This window comes from Ambystoma mexicanum, chromosome 2q (assembly GCF_040938575.1).
Source record: "Ambystoma mexicanum isolate Mex_15411 chromosome 2q, UKY_AmexF1_1, whole genome shotgun sequence".
Lineage (NCBI taxonomy): Eukaryota > Metazoa > Chordata > Amphibia > Caudata > Ambystomatidae > Ambystoma > Ambystoma mexicanum.
Window position 1 is genome coordinate 61166285 of NC_090924.1, and position 12660 is coordinate 61178944.

At 52.2% G+C, this 12660-nt stretch overlaps 1 protein-coding gene across 3 annotated transcripts in view; it reads right to left on the bottom strand.

Annotated features, from left to right (window-relative positions):
- CREBBP (CREB binding protein) overlaps nucleotides 1–12660 on the bottom strand; it is a 2841012-nt gene that overhangs the window by 1929196 nt on the left and 899156 nt on the right. The window lies entirely within an intron of this gene.

Below are 12660 nucleotides of genomic sequence, written 5' to 3' on the forward strand. Positions count from 1 at the left end.
AAGTTAAATGATCTGGGCCTTGAAGAGGGACTCTAGGAAACCAAGAGATACAAAGTCATAAACTCAATATCATGCATTCTTTCCTAAAATTAAGTACACCTTTTCAGAAAAGGGTTTACAATTAATTAGTTACAACAAAAAGGCAAACATGGTGAAAAGCAACCTGTTAGGCAGAAACCTGTGCAGTTCCCTTTGGTAACACTGCAAAAGATTTAGGACTACAGGTGTTAGCAGTAAACCCACTTGGTAGCAGTCTGTACCACCCAGGTTTACCTGGAAGCTGTGGCTGAGCAGTCAGACTTCCCTCAAGAAGAGTTAGGCAGTATGCAAAGTATACACAATAGGCACTCAGACACAATAGCACAAGCAAACACTGACCAGAGCTTTGGTATCAAAGTATATAATTATTTATTTAAAAACACACTGAAAAACTCCAGCACTCTAATTGTAAAACACTCTAAACACAGTTACTATTATGATATATACAACCCTTATTCCTTATCAGACAAGTCTTAGTTAACACCACTTATTTCCAGACAGAGGTGAGCGCTTGACTTTAGATGGCACTCCAATAAGTTCATGAAGAAGGAAGGGAAAAAGACAGAATATGTGAAGATACACCACTCTAAGATTTAGGAACACTTTTAGCAAGGCAGAAGAGCAAAAGTCACTTGTGAGCCAAAGTCCATAGGCTGGGCCCACTCAGAGAGAGCAGAGCACAAATGCGCCCAAGATCACACAGTTACACTAGGCTTTGAAAGTCTTGCAGAGAGTTCAAAAAGAGTCTAGAGAGGCCCAGAAAAGTTTAGCCAGGGTGTCCCAGGCTAACCCAGGTTCGAAAGCCAGGGGCTAAATCTTCCCGTACAGTCGTTGGCAAGGGAAGCCAGGCGGAACACAGTACCTTAAGTGGGAAGGATCCTCCAGCGGTGGCAGTTGTTCCTGGCAGCGGGTGCAAGCCTCGGCGTCATCCAGGGGAAGAGAAGATCTCAACTTGGAGGAAAGATGAAGGTAGTTGCACTGCCAGGGAAGAAACCAGCCGCAGAGTTTTCCGGTTAAAGGTATTACCCTTTATTTCGCGGTCGTGGTAAGGAACAAGTTACTACCTGTAACTGTTGTTCTCCAGCATGGGTCTGGCATGGATTCACATGCTCATGAATATTCGCCGTCGTCAGGCTGGGAATCCTCGGTAAAGAAAAATCAGTATCAGTTTCGTTTCTGATCTGTCTTTCGTAGTAGTAACCAATCACTGATCTCTGCGTCATACTGACCACAGCCAATGACTGCCATCTCCCTAAGCCCCGCCTCTGGCAGCCATCTTCAGATTTGGTAGCACGTGAAGTGGCAGTATGACTAAGTGAAGAGCCGCAGAGGGGTAGGCGGGAGGGTTCGCATGTGAATCCATGCCAGACCCATGCTGGAGAACAACAGTTACAGGTAGTAACTTGTTCCTTCTCCAGCATGGGGTCTGGCATGGATTCACATGCTCATGAATATAAGAATACATAGCAGTACACACATGCACAACCACGGGAGGTGGCAAAAGGCTCAACATTAAGCAATACAAAAAACTCAACATTAAGCATCTCTTACCTCCTCACCAGGCTCACCTTAAGCGAACAGGTTGCGCAGCACTGCTTGGCCGACCCTGGACTCCTCCCTGGAATCCCGATCGATGCAGTAGAATCTCGTGAAGGTGTGCGTCGACCTCCACGTAGCAGCCCTGCAGATGTCCAGCAGGGGCACACCAGATAGGAACGCCGTAGTAGCAGCAATCGCTCTGGTCGAATGGGCTCTCGGACGGCCTGGCAGCGGTCGGTTAGCCAACCGGTGGCAGTGCATGATGCAGCCGGAGAGCCATCTGGAAATAGAAGACTTCGAGAGAGCCTTCCCTTGATTCACAGGTCCAAAGTTCACGAAAAGCTGTGATGTCCTCCGAAAACTCTATGTGCGGTCCATGTAGAACTTCAGCGCTCTAGCCACATCCAGCGAGTGCAAAGTCCTCCCGGCCGGCGACGAAGGAGACGGGAAGAAAACAGGTAACACCAGGGGCTCGTTAAGATGGAAGTCCGACGGCACCTTGGGCATAAAGGAGGGGTGCGTCCTAAGCACCACCCTCGAGGCATGGAAAGTCAAGTACGGTGCTTTGCAGGATAGGGCCTGGATCTCTCCCACTCGTCGTGCGGAGGTAATGGCCACCAGGAATGCAGTCTTCCACGACACAAACTTAATCGGTGCGGAGTGCATCGGCTCGAATGGGGGCCCCATGAGCCTGGTCAGCACCACGTTAAGTTCCAAGGCCGGGGCCGGGGCCTTCACCGGCGGGAACGACCGGAACAGTCCTTTCATAAACACTTTTACCAGTCGATGGGACCACAGGGACGTCCGTCCTGTGGTTCTGGTATATCTGGAGATCGCCGCCAGATGAATCTTAATGGAGGCATGGGCTAGACCAGCCTTTGCCAGCGATAGCAGGTACGGCAGCACTTGAGGGGCCGTAATCCGTAGGGGGTTGATCTTCTGTGCTCGGCACCAGATAGAGAACCTCTTCCACTTGTGACCGTAGCCTTTGAGAGTCAAGGACGCCCTGGCCTTTGCAAGAACCTCTCTGCAGTCGGCTGGTATATCGTACCCTCCAAACTCTAGCGCTGCAGGAGCCAAGCCTGCAGGTTCAGCGACGCCGGGTCGTGGTGGAAGATGGCGCCTCCTTCTCTGGAGAGAAGATCCGCGTCCGCCGACAGCTTGATGGGAGGGGACGTTGACAAGTCCATAAGGTCCGGCAACCAGATCTGCCTCGGCCACGCCGGTGCGACGAGGATCATCCTGCACCGGGACCTCTTGAGCTGGTTGATTGAGTCGAAGCAGCAACGGCAACGGAGGGAACGCATACAGGTATAGGCCGTCCCAGGGAAACGAGAACGCATCGCCCATGCTTCTCGGCTGGGGAAACCTGCTGGCGAACCTCTGGCACTTCGAGTTCGTCTCTGTTATTTGGGGTTTGCCCCATCGTCGGAAGAGTTGATCCACCTGATCCTGGCGCAGTTCCCACTCGTGACACGTGCGCAGCTCCCTGCTGAGCGAGTCGGCGATGGTGTTTCTTTCTCCTGCCAGGTGGAAGGGAACCAGGAACATCCCCTGGGCGACCGCCCAGTGCCACAGATCCTGTGCCTCCTTGGATAGGGCTGGGGATCTGGTGCCTCCCTGCTTCAGTATGTAAAACATTGTCATGGTGTTGTCCGTGAAGATCCGCACCACCTTGCCCTTGAGAGACGGGAGGAACGATTTGAGAGCCCAGAACACGGCTCGGAGTTCCAGGATGTTGATGTGCAGGAGCTTCTCCTCCGGGAGCCAGAGGCCTCTTGCGTGGAGATCTCTGGTGTGGGCGCCCCAACCTTCCAGGGAGGCGTCCGTCGTCACCGTCTCCTGGTACGCCGGCGTCTGAAAGTCCTTGCCCGCCGTGAGGTGCGCTCGAACCCCCCACCACTGAATCGCCCTCCGGAACACCTCGTTGAGGGGGACCCTGTCTTCGAAGGTGCCCGTCGCCTGCATCCAGCGGGCGTCGAGAAATTCGTGAAGAGGGCGCATCCGTAGTCTGCAGAGCCGCACCAGGTAGATGCAAGAGGACATCATCCTCAGGAGGGACTTGATGGACCTCACCCTGGCCACGTCATTGGCTAGCACTTTGCCCAGAATTGTCTTCGTCCGTTCTTCCGACAGTGCCGCCAGGCGCCTCACTGTATCGAGCTTCGCTCCCAGAAACCGGGCCACCTGCGACGGCACCAGGTGGGACTTTGGGTAATTTATGGCGAATCCCAGGTCTGTGAGTAGCTGGACGGTCCTCGCAGTGTGTTCGACGGCGAGTTCCCTCGTCCTTGAGCGGATGAGCCAGTCGTCCAGGTAGGGGTAGACGTGAATCCCCTGCAGGCGCAGCCGTGCTGCCACAGGTGCTAGGCACTTGGTAAAGACCCTGGGGGCCGACTTCAATCCGAACAGCAGTGCTCTGAATTGGTAGTGGCGTCCCTGGACGACGACGACGAACCGAGGAACTTTCGGTGACTTTTGAGGGTGGGAACGTGGAAGTATGCATCCTCCAGGTCCAACGACGATAGAAAGTCGCCTTCCTCCAGCTGTCCCAGCACGTGCTGGAGGGTGACCATCCTGAACTTGTGACCTGATGTATTTGTTCAAACGACGAAGGTCCAGGATGGGGCGCCAGCCGCCTGTCTTCTTCCTGACGAGGAAGTACCTTGAGTACACCCCGGAGCCCTGGAGCCTCTTTGGGACAAGCTCGATGGCGCCTTTCCTGAGCATCGCCCGTACTTCCAACAGCAGTTGCGGGACGTGATTTTCCTTCCTGGCCACAGGTGTTACGTGAGGGCACTTCTTCAGGAATTCGATACATTGTCCTCTTGCCAGGGTATCCAGCACCCAACGGTCAGTGGAGATGGACTTCCACACGCCGACGAAATTCGTCAGCCGGCCTCCCACCGGGGTGCTTCGGTGGGGGCCCGAGGCCGCGGCCAGTTCAGTCCTGCTTGGAGGTGGTGGCCTTGCCGCCCTGGCCACCTTGCCGATGGCGGCGAGGCGCTCCCTGCTTGCCGCGACCCCTGTAGGCCTCCTGAGACGAGGAGCGTGCCGCCTGGCGGTAGGACGACGAGCCACCGCTGGATCCCTTGGAGGCCCCCTGTCTGCCTCCGGAGCTCCGAAAGGGCCGTCGTTGCTGAAGGGCTCCTAGGGCGCGGGCCGTCTCCGTGTCCGTCTTTATGGCTTGGAGGGATTCGTCCACCGCCTTCCCGAACAAATTGCTGCCGTCGAACGGTATGTCCAACACCCTGGTCTGGACGTCCTGATGGAAGTCGGTCGCCCGGAGCCAACCCGGTCGTCGTAGGCAAACTCCGTTGCCCAGCTGGCGGAATCCGGTATCGGCAATATCGGTTGCCACCGTTATGGCGTGGTCCGACGCCACCTCGCCTTCTTGAAGTATTTTCAGGGCCTCGGACCTCTTGTTGTCCGGTAGGAAGTCCAATATGGGGGCCAGCTTAAAACAGAGCTCCCTGTCGTAACGGGCCACGATCGCCAGGGCGTTGGCCGCTTTCATCGTCGTCACCGCCGACGAAATGACCCGTCGCCCCATGGCGTCCAACTTCCTACCCTCGCCGTCCGGAGGGGAATTCGACGTTGAGGCTCCTGACCCCGCCGCTTTCTTCTTCGCCGCCGCTGAGACGACCGAGTCTGATGTTGGCTGGGCCCTGAGGCACAGGGGAGCGGTCTGGGGGACCCGGTATTTCTTCTCGTACCGGTCCCGTTTGGCTGGTGCCGTGGAGGGGTTCTTGAGTACCGACAGGCCCTCCTCCCAGATGCCATCTATTAGAGGCACCGCGATGACAGTCTTCCTCTTGGCCTCCCGGCGCTGATAGAGGAAACCTTCCTTTTTCTGCTCCTCCGGGCAGAGCTGGAACAATTCGGACGCCCTGGCGATCATGGCGTGGAATGAGCCAATCTCGTCGGGCGGAGAGGCCCGTGCGACGGGAGACGGGAGACCCGTTCCGCCGTCGTCGCCCTCAGAACCCGTCGTCGAGCCCACCGCACCGTCATCTCCCGACTCATGGGAGGGTGAGGAGGGAGCTGTAGGCCTTACGGGGGCGAGTGGAGGAGAGGGTTGGGTCCTCCGTCGTTTGTTCTGAGGACTTCCCGACGGGCCAGGTTGCGGGTCCTCCGGCCTGGGCCGTGGTAATCTCGTCCTTATCTCAGAGCATAAGGACTGGATCGCAGACAAAATGGCCACTGAGCTATCCTGAGGCCTAGGTTCCGGCTGCGCCGGAAGGGAAGGCTGCTCTTCCTCGCCATCGTCGTCTTCCTCGGTTATCTCCCGAGGATCTTCCTTATCGAACCTTCTCGAATTGGACTTCGAGATTCCTCACGGCCTCGGTCAGTTCCTCCTCCGAGGCGGACTCCGAGCTCGAGGAGGCTACCGTGCCCCCCCTCGCTTCTTCCATCATGGTGGCCATGACGATGGGCTAAAAAGAGGATTCCCTCCTTGGCGGCAGGGAAACTCTAGTCCCGTAGGCAGTCTCCGCTGGCGGGGTCTCTGCCCGCTTGGCCAGAGTCACCGCGATTGCCTCGATAGAGGCCTTTGCCTGCTGGGTAGGGGCCTTCACCACCTTAGGTGGGTCCCGGGCCTTCTCCTTAGGGGGGGGGGCGACGCCTCGCTCCCCCTCCCCCGCGATCGGACGGGGCTTCTCCCGAAGCTTACCCGGGGTCTCGGACTTCCTCTTCCCCGAACCGGAGCACTGGCTCATGGTTGACGGTGGCGGGGAAGGTTCGCCCTGCCTGGCGACCGAAGAGCCCGACCTTTCGGCGCTCCCGGAGCCAGCGGACTCGCAGTGCTTGGCCTGGTGTTGGGCCCCCGTCGCCGGGGCACCCACACAGGACTTAGAAGCCCGCTCTGACCCTTTCTTCTTCTCACCCGTTGAGTCCTTCTCCAACCAGCTGGCGAGACGGGATCGACGGTCCCTCATGGTCCGCTCCGACAAGTTCTTGCAGAACTGGCAGTCCTTCTCTACATGAGTCTTGTCCCCATGAAGACAGAGGCATCGCAAATGCTCGTCCTCCTTAAACACATTCTGCAGCCCGCATCCAGAAGAGCTGAGAAACAGCTTGGGTCCGGGTGACAAACTCGCGTCCTGGGCCATCTCGAAGTAGGCCGCAAATCTTTTGGAATCCTCCAAAAGGTTGATTCGACAAAATCTTCACCCTTGAAGGGCGTAGGAAAATCCCGCAACGGGTACCCGTTAACGGGAGTAGAAACGGTGGAGCTTGAGGCTCGATTAACCGAAAAATGTGAAAATTCACCTGAAAAAGCGTGAAAACGCAGCAAAAGCTCGAGAGCTAAGCACGAGGACTCCCAACACTTGAACGTGCGGTAAAAATCTGAAGATGGCTGCCAGAGGCGGGGCTTAGGGAGATGGCAGTCATTGGCTGTGGTCAGTATGACGCAGAGATCAGTGATTGGTTACTACTACGAAAGACAGATCAGAAACGAAACTGATACTGATTTTTCTTTACCGAGGATTCCCAGCCTGACGACGGCGAATATTCATGAGCATGTGAATCCATGCCAGACCCCATGCTGGAGAAAACGTGGTATTCCAGTTGCCGGGGTGCTTGGCACAGGCAAGGCGGCCACGAGATGCGTCGGGAAGGCGAAAAGACGGTGAAACTGGTTATCCCCACCAGTCAAAGGAAGAAGACTCTCCGGCGGGAGATGATCTCTGTTGTTGGGAAAAGTGGTGAGACGGTTCAGCAGGGCTCCACCGGTGGTGTCGTCGTAGCAGGTCGGCTCAGCTTCTCCCTCGTCGGATTCTTAGGTCCTGTGGGGACTTCTCAAGTTCCAGTCCCCAAAGCCCTGCTTTTATGCAGAAAACCCCCATTCACTCAGCCTAGCTGTCACTCAAACATGCTAAGTGGTGAGCCGGCCAGCTCACCACTTGGGCCAAGCAGGACGGAGTGCAACTTGAGTTGCCTAGGCAACTCAGTCCAGGGTGCCTAAATCCCACCCCTCCTAAGTACCCCAGACAGAGTGGCACCACTTTGGAGGGCTTCTGTGGAAAAGCCTGCCAAAAAGTGGAACAAAGGGCTCGACTTGGGTTGGAGTCACAGAAGAGAACACAAACGCCATTTTAGAACCGAGTTTTGGCAGAAAATACCAACCGGAGAATTAATAATTAAATAAACCGGCGGTATGTTTGAGGCTATCGGAATTAAATAAATAAAGATAGTAGCCTCGAACAATGGGAAAATCCCATAGAGAAATATTTGCGGTTGAATATAAAAAGTAGTATCCACTGCCACCAGCCAAAACTCGATCAGGGGGGACCGAGACGTGCCCCCTCGACTAACAGACCCGGGGCAATCGAATTGCCCCGGCCAGTACGTCCACAATATGATGGTTTGTACTAGTTCTGTTCAGAATTCAAGACTAGTAAAGCCAATGGTGACTTTACATGCCCTGGGAGACAGTAGTCAGTCCCAGGGTATGGAGTCTATACTGGGGGGTCACTATGACACCCCTGTGTTACTGCACTGAGGGTGCTGTGTAACACGCATCACAAAAACACATGAAGCCCTATGGAGTAAAAGACCCCATAGCCCATTAAACACATCTAGAGTCAAAGGAACACACTCAAATCATGTCCAAGAGTGAGGGTAAAAGAGTCTCACTCTTGGCAGGAGAAAAAAATAAACCCCAAAAATCCAGCAAAGCTGCTGGGGGACTCACTAGGTTAGGAAACTCAGCCTAAAGAGAGAATTCTCCCTAACACAACCCGTGCTAGAGTTCACAAATTGAAGCAATCTGTGAGTGTTACATTTTACAATCAACATTCTTAGCTGCCAAAAGTTTGGACGATTTGATCAAGGGGTTTTGCAACTCACTAAAATATGGAAAACATCTGAGCAACTTTGTTCCTCTATTGGAACAGATGTAGGAAAAAACAGGACAATACAGATTTAGGACTTGTTGATGACAATGGAAAAATATGTCAAGTTCATTTGAAAACATCCCATACTGTAATGCTGCATCTGGAGACGCAAACTGTTAGGAAGATTTATCGTTTTATGCTTAATCCCCTCTCCTAGTGAGCCCCCCCAGCACTTTCCGCTGGACTTCTGGACCTTTTTTCTTTTTCTCATGAATGAGGGGAGCCTTTTCCCCCTCCTTCATTCTTACTGCTCTAACCATGGGGGACCATTGTTTTTTTTATGTTTTACTTGCAGTCTGCTTTCCTCCATACCTCTTAACGGCATCTGTGCTAAACTTTTGCAGCAGACAGCACACTCTGGGTAGTGTTGCTGAAGACCCTTTGGATTCTCCTTTTATATTCTTTCGTTCCGTAAGAGCTACTGTTCTTAAGGAAAGAGAGGTACTTTGTTACCTTTCAAAAACTGTAACTGAGAGATTAGCATTCACCACCTTATGTGGAGTGCCAAGGGGACGCCTATTATGCCTGGGAGGGGGAGGTCTGAATTTGAGTTTTGCCTTTGGCGGGATCCCTTTGTGTCCCCACCTATGCTCCAGTGCGTCTTTGAAGGCATGAAGCAGAGGAGGAGCCCGAAAAGTCCCTGTCCTTTGTCTGCCAGAATGCCTGAATGGAACCAGTTCGCACTCGGGGGCTGGCTGTCCTGATTAGGCAGCCACCCACCTCTTTCTGCAAACTGCACTGAGTTTGCTGAGGAGTGAATGGGAAATCCGGATAAAAGGTGTGTTACTGAGGCAGAAGACAAGTAGACCAATGGAAGAGGAGCTCCGAAGAGGACTCCCTCATTTTGTCTAGTGAGACCAACCAGCCCTGGGGCGAACTGCAGATCGAGCCATCCCCCGTGACCTTACATGACTGCAAACTACGAATACCAGGAGACCTCCGACCCATTTGCAGTGCAACATCTCTGCATGAATGAATCCTCGCAGAACTTTGTTGAGCTCCAGTTGGACCTCCAGAGGAATGATCCCACTCATCAAAGTCCCCTCACCAGAGTGTAGGACAGCAGAATTGTGGAAGATCGACCATGCGATAACTGTTCACTGTTGGAGTTGATAAAAAGTCCAATAAACACAAAGGGGGTGGGCGTATAACCTGTACACAACCCGTAACGTTTTCACACAAAAGTGGTACAGGTAGAGTTTATTAATTCATATTTGATCATACAGTAATATGGAAACTAAATGGCCTCCCAACTGTACTAACTGTGCCCTCAGAGTGGAGATACCTAAATTACCATTACAAATTTAGGGATCTCTCACTTATTAAGGGATACCCTATACCAAGCTGTGCACTGACTTAATGCGCATACATTATGTATGCCTATGATTTTATAGACCTTGAGTTCTTATAATCAGGACAGTTAAAGCAATTGGCATTCCTGTTAGAATTCAGCACTTTGGGCACAGTGCGAAGTGTCCCATTGTGCATTTTTTAAAATTATTTTTTCCCTCTATAGGGTCAGCCTCCTCCTGTCCCCTCACTCTAGATAGGCAGCTTACCACCAGCAACTAGGGACAGAAACCACTCAGAGCACAGTTAGTACGGTTGGAGGGCCATTTAGTTTTTAAGACCGTCTCCTCATCGGCACACCCGCTCCATCGGTTGCTGTCACTCTATGGCCGGCCTCTCTTGGCCCTCTTCCTGCAAGCACCTTTGAGGCTAAAAACCTCTGGGTCATCTTCGAATCCACACTCTCCTTGTCTCCTCACATCTCTGACGTCTCTAAGAAGTCACACTACAAGCTGCACCTCCTCAGGAGGTATTCTGCTTCTACTCTCCGCCCTCTGCAATTAATTCAGAACAGGACTGCGAGACTTGTTCTTGGCCTGAGGCCCAGGGATTGTATCCCTCTAGGACTGAAATCCCTGTACTGGCTCCAAGTGGCTGCGAGGATTAAGTTCAAAACCCTCTGCATTGTCCACAAGGCCTTCTGGGGCCAGGGGCCTCAATACCTTCAACTCTCTCTTCCTAAATATCTTCTTTCTCGGGCTCTTCGCTCATCCACCTCCAACTCCCCCAAGGTCAGTCGCATCTCCAAGCAACAAGTTGGCAGTAGATCTCTCTTTGGCTGGGGCCGCCCTCTGGAACAGCCTCCCTGACTCACTGAAAGTTGAGGAGAACCATCTCTGGTACAGGAAGCACCTCAAAACCTTTTTGCTTCTGCTTTTACTCTTCCTCTTCCCTGCTGAATCCCTAGCTGAAACTGCACTGGTTACCTGGCCACCCTCTGATCCCGGGCAAAGGTCCCCTCGTCCACCAGTCGCACACCTGCACTGCTTCCTGGCAACCGCCGCACTCAAGACTGTCGCTGTATCCCTACAGTCCCTCTACCAGCACTTAACACTGGATGTCTGCACTTAACCTTGCACTTGCCACCAGATGGTTGTACTTACTATGTTATACTGCACTCTCCACTCCCCCTCACCTTTGCACTTTCGCAATAGGAATGACTCACTTGTGAAAAGGCGCGTTATAAATGACACACTTGTGAAAAGGCGCGTTATAAATGCCATATCATATACGATTAGATATCAAATATGAACTAATAGACTACCTGTACTGCTTTTGTGGGGAAAAAGCTGATAAAAAGGCACCAAAAGCACAGACCGACGTGAGAGACTGAAGAAATCCTTGCTGAGGGTCCTTTCTTGCGACTGCTGCCATGGCATTCCATTCAGAGTCCTTCCTTTCGTGACCAGACCGAGGAGAATCAGGGGACCACGTCCACCGCTGCTGCACAGGAAAATATCCAGCTGCATTTTTTTCAACCACCCAAGGTAGTGTGGGGCTCAAAGTATAACTCGCCTCAAACCGAATAGTCACTGCAGTGATACTGGACTGCAATACCAGGTGTTTGGGTATCCACCCAGACCTCTTGCCTGGGCTTAAACAGCTTGTGCGCTTTTAGGGAGTCCTTTGCAGGGTCCTTATATGTTGTGTTATCCTCCTAAAGTATTTTAAGTTTGCCTTTTCTGCTGCATAAGACTTTTGCTCCCAACCTACACTGACGTTGATGAACTCTTGACTAGTTAGGGATTGGACTGCTAAAGCATTAGGAACCTTGACAAATGTTGCTAAGAAGTAAACCACTGCAGTTAGTGTTGAATAACCCTCCTTTCCCCTCCTATAAGACTTTGCCTGAGTGACTTTGTAAGGAAATGAAGCTGTCATTTCACTGTACAAAATGTGGATGTGCCCCACTACTATTTAAACAGTAGAGTCATTACCGTCATTTTCTGTACCAATTGTAAGAGCAAGCAACTACATTGAAGCAGTCTGCCATGAAAAATATTGCTTATATTTCCTGTGTGTATTGTTAGTCTAAAAATAGTATTTACTGATCTTTCCTTGTGTATATACAATGCATGTATGGGATACATTACTCACCGTAATCGTATTTCTGATGCTTGTATCTGGTTAGATTCACATGCTGTGCATAGGCCGACATCTAGTGGAAGCTGCGGAGTATTACAGTTTGTATTTCGAAACTCGAAAATGGGCGTCGACACAGGGCGGTGCCAGTAATACTATCCTTAGTGTGACGTCCACTGTACCCATGATCGCTCAGGCGTGTAGGACCCTCAGATTGTATTTTTTCTGACATGAGGTAGCATGAGGAGAAGCGTGAGTACAGATGATCCAATCAGATAGAAAGAAAGGTAAGACTGCAAGCATCCATGCGCCTTCTCTCAGAGGGGAGGAAGGGTGGGTCACATCTGAATCTAAGCAGATACAAGCATCAGAAATACAATTACGGTGAGTAATGTATCCCTTCTGAGGCTTGTGGAATCTGCATAGATTAGCAAGCAGTACCTGAAGGAGGTGGGATGTGAGATGGGTCATGAGCAAATAAAGGTCTTAGAACTGCTTGTCCCACTTGGGTATCTGTCTTGGAATGGGTGTCAATGCAGTAGTGCTGAGTAAAAGTGTGAATAGAGCTTCAAGTAGCTGCTTTGCAAATGGTGTCAAGGGGGACATTTGCAATGAAAGCCAGAGTGGCCCCAATGCCTCTTGTAGAGTGGGCTCTTGGTGTGAAAGGCAGAGTTTTTTCAGAAAGGGATTAACAGCTGGACACAGTTAATAATCGACTTAGAGATGGCACCTTTAGAGACGTGATCCCCCT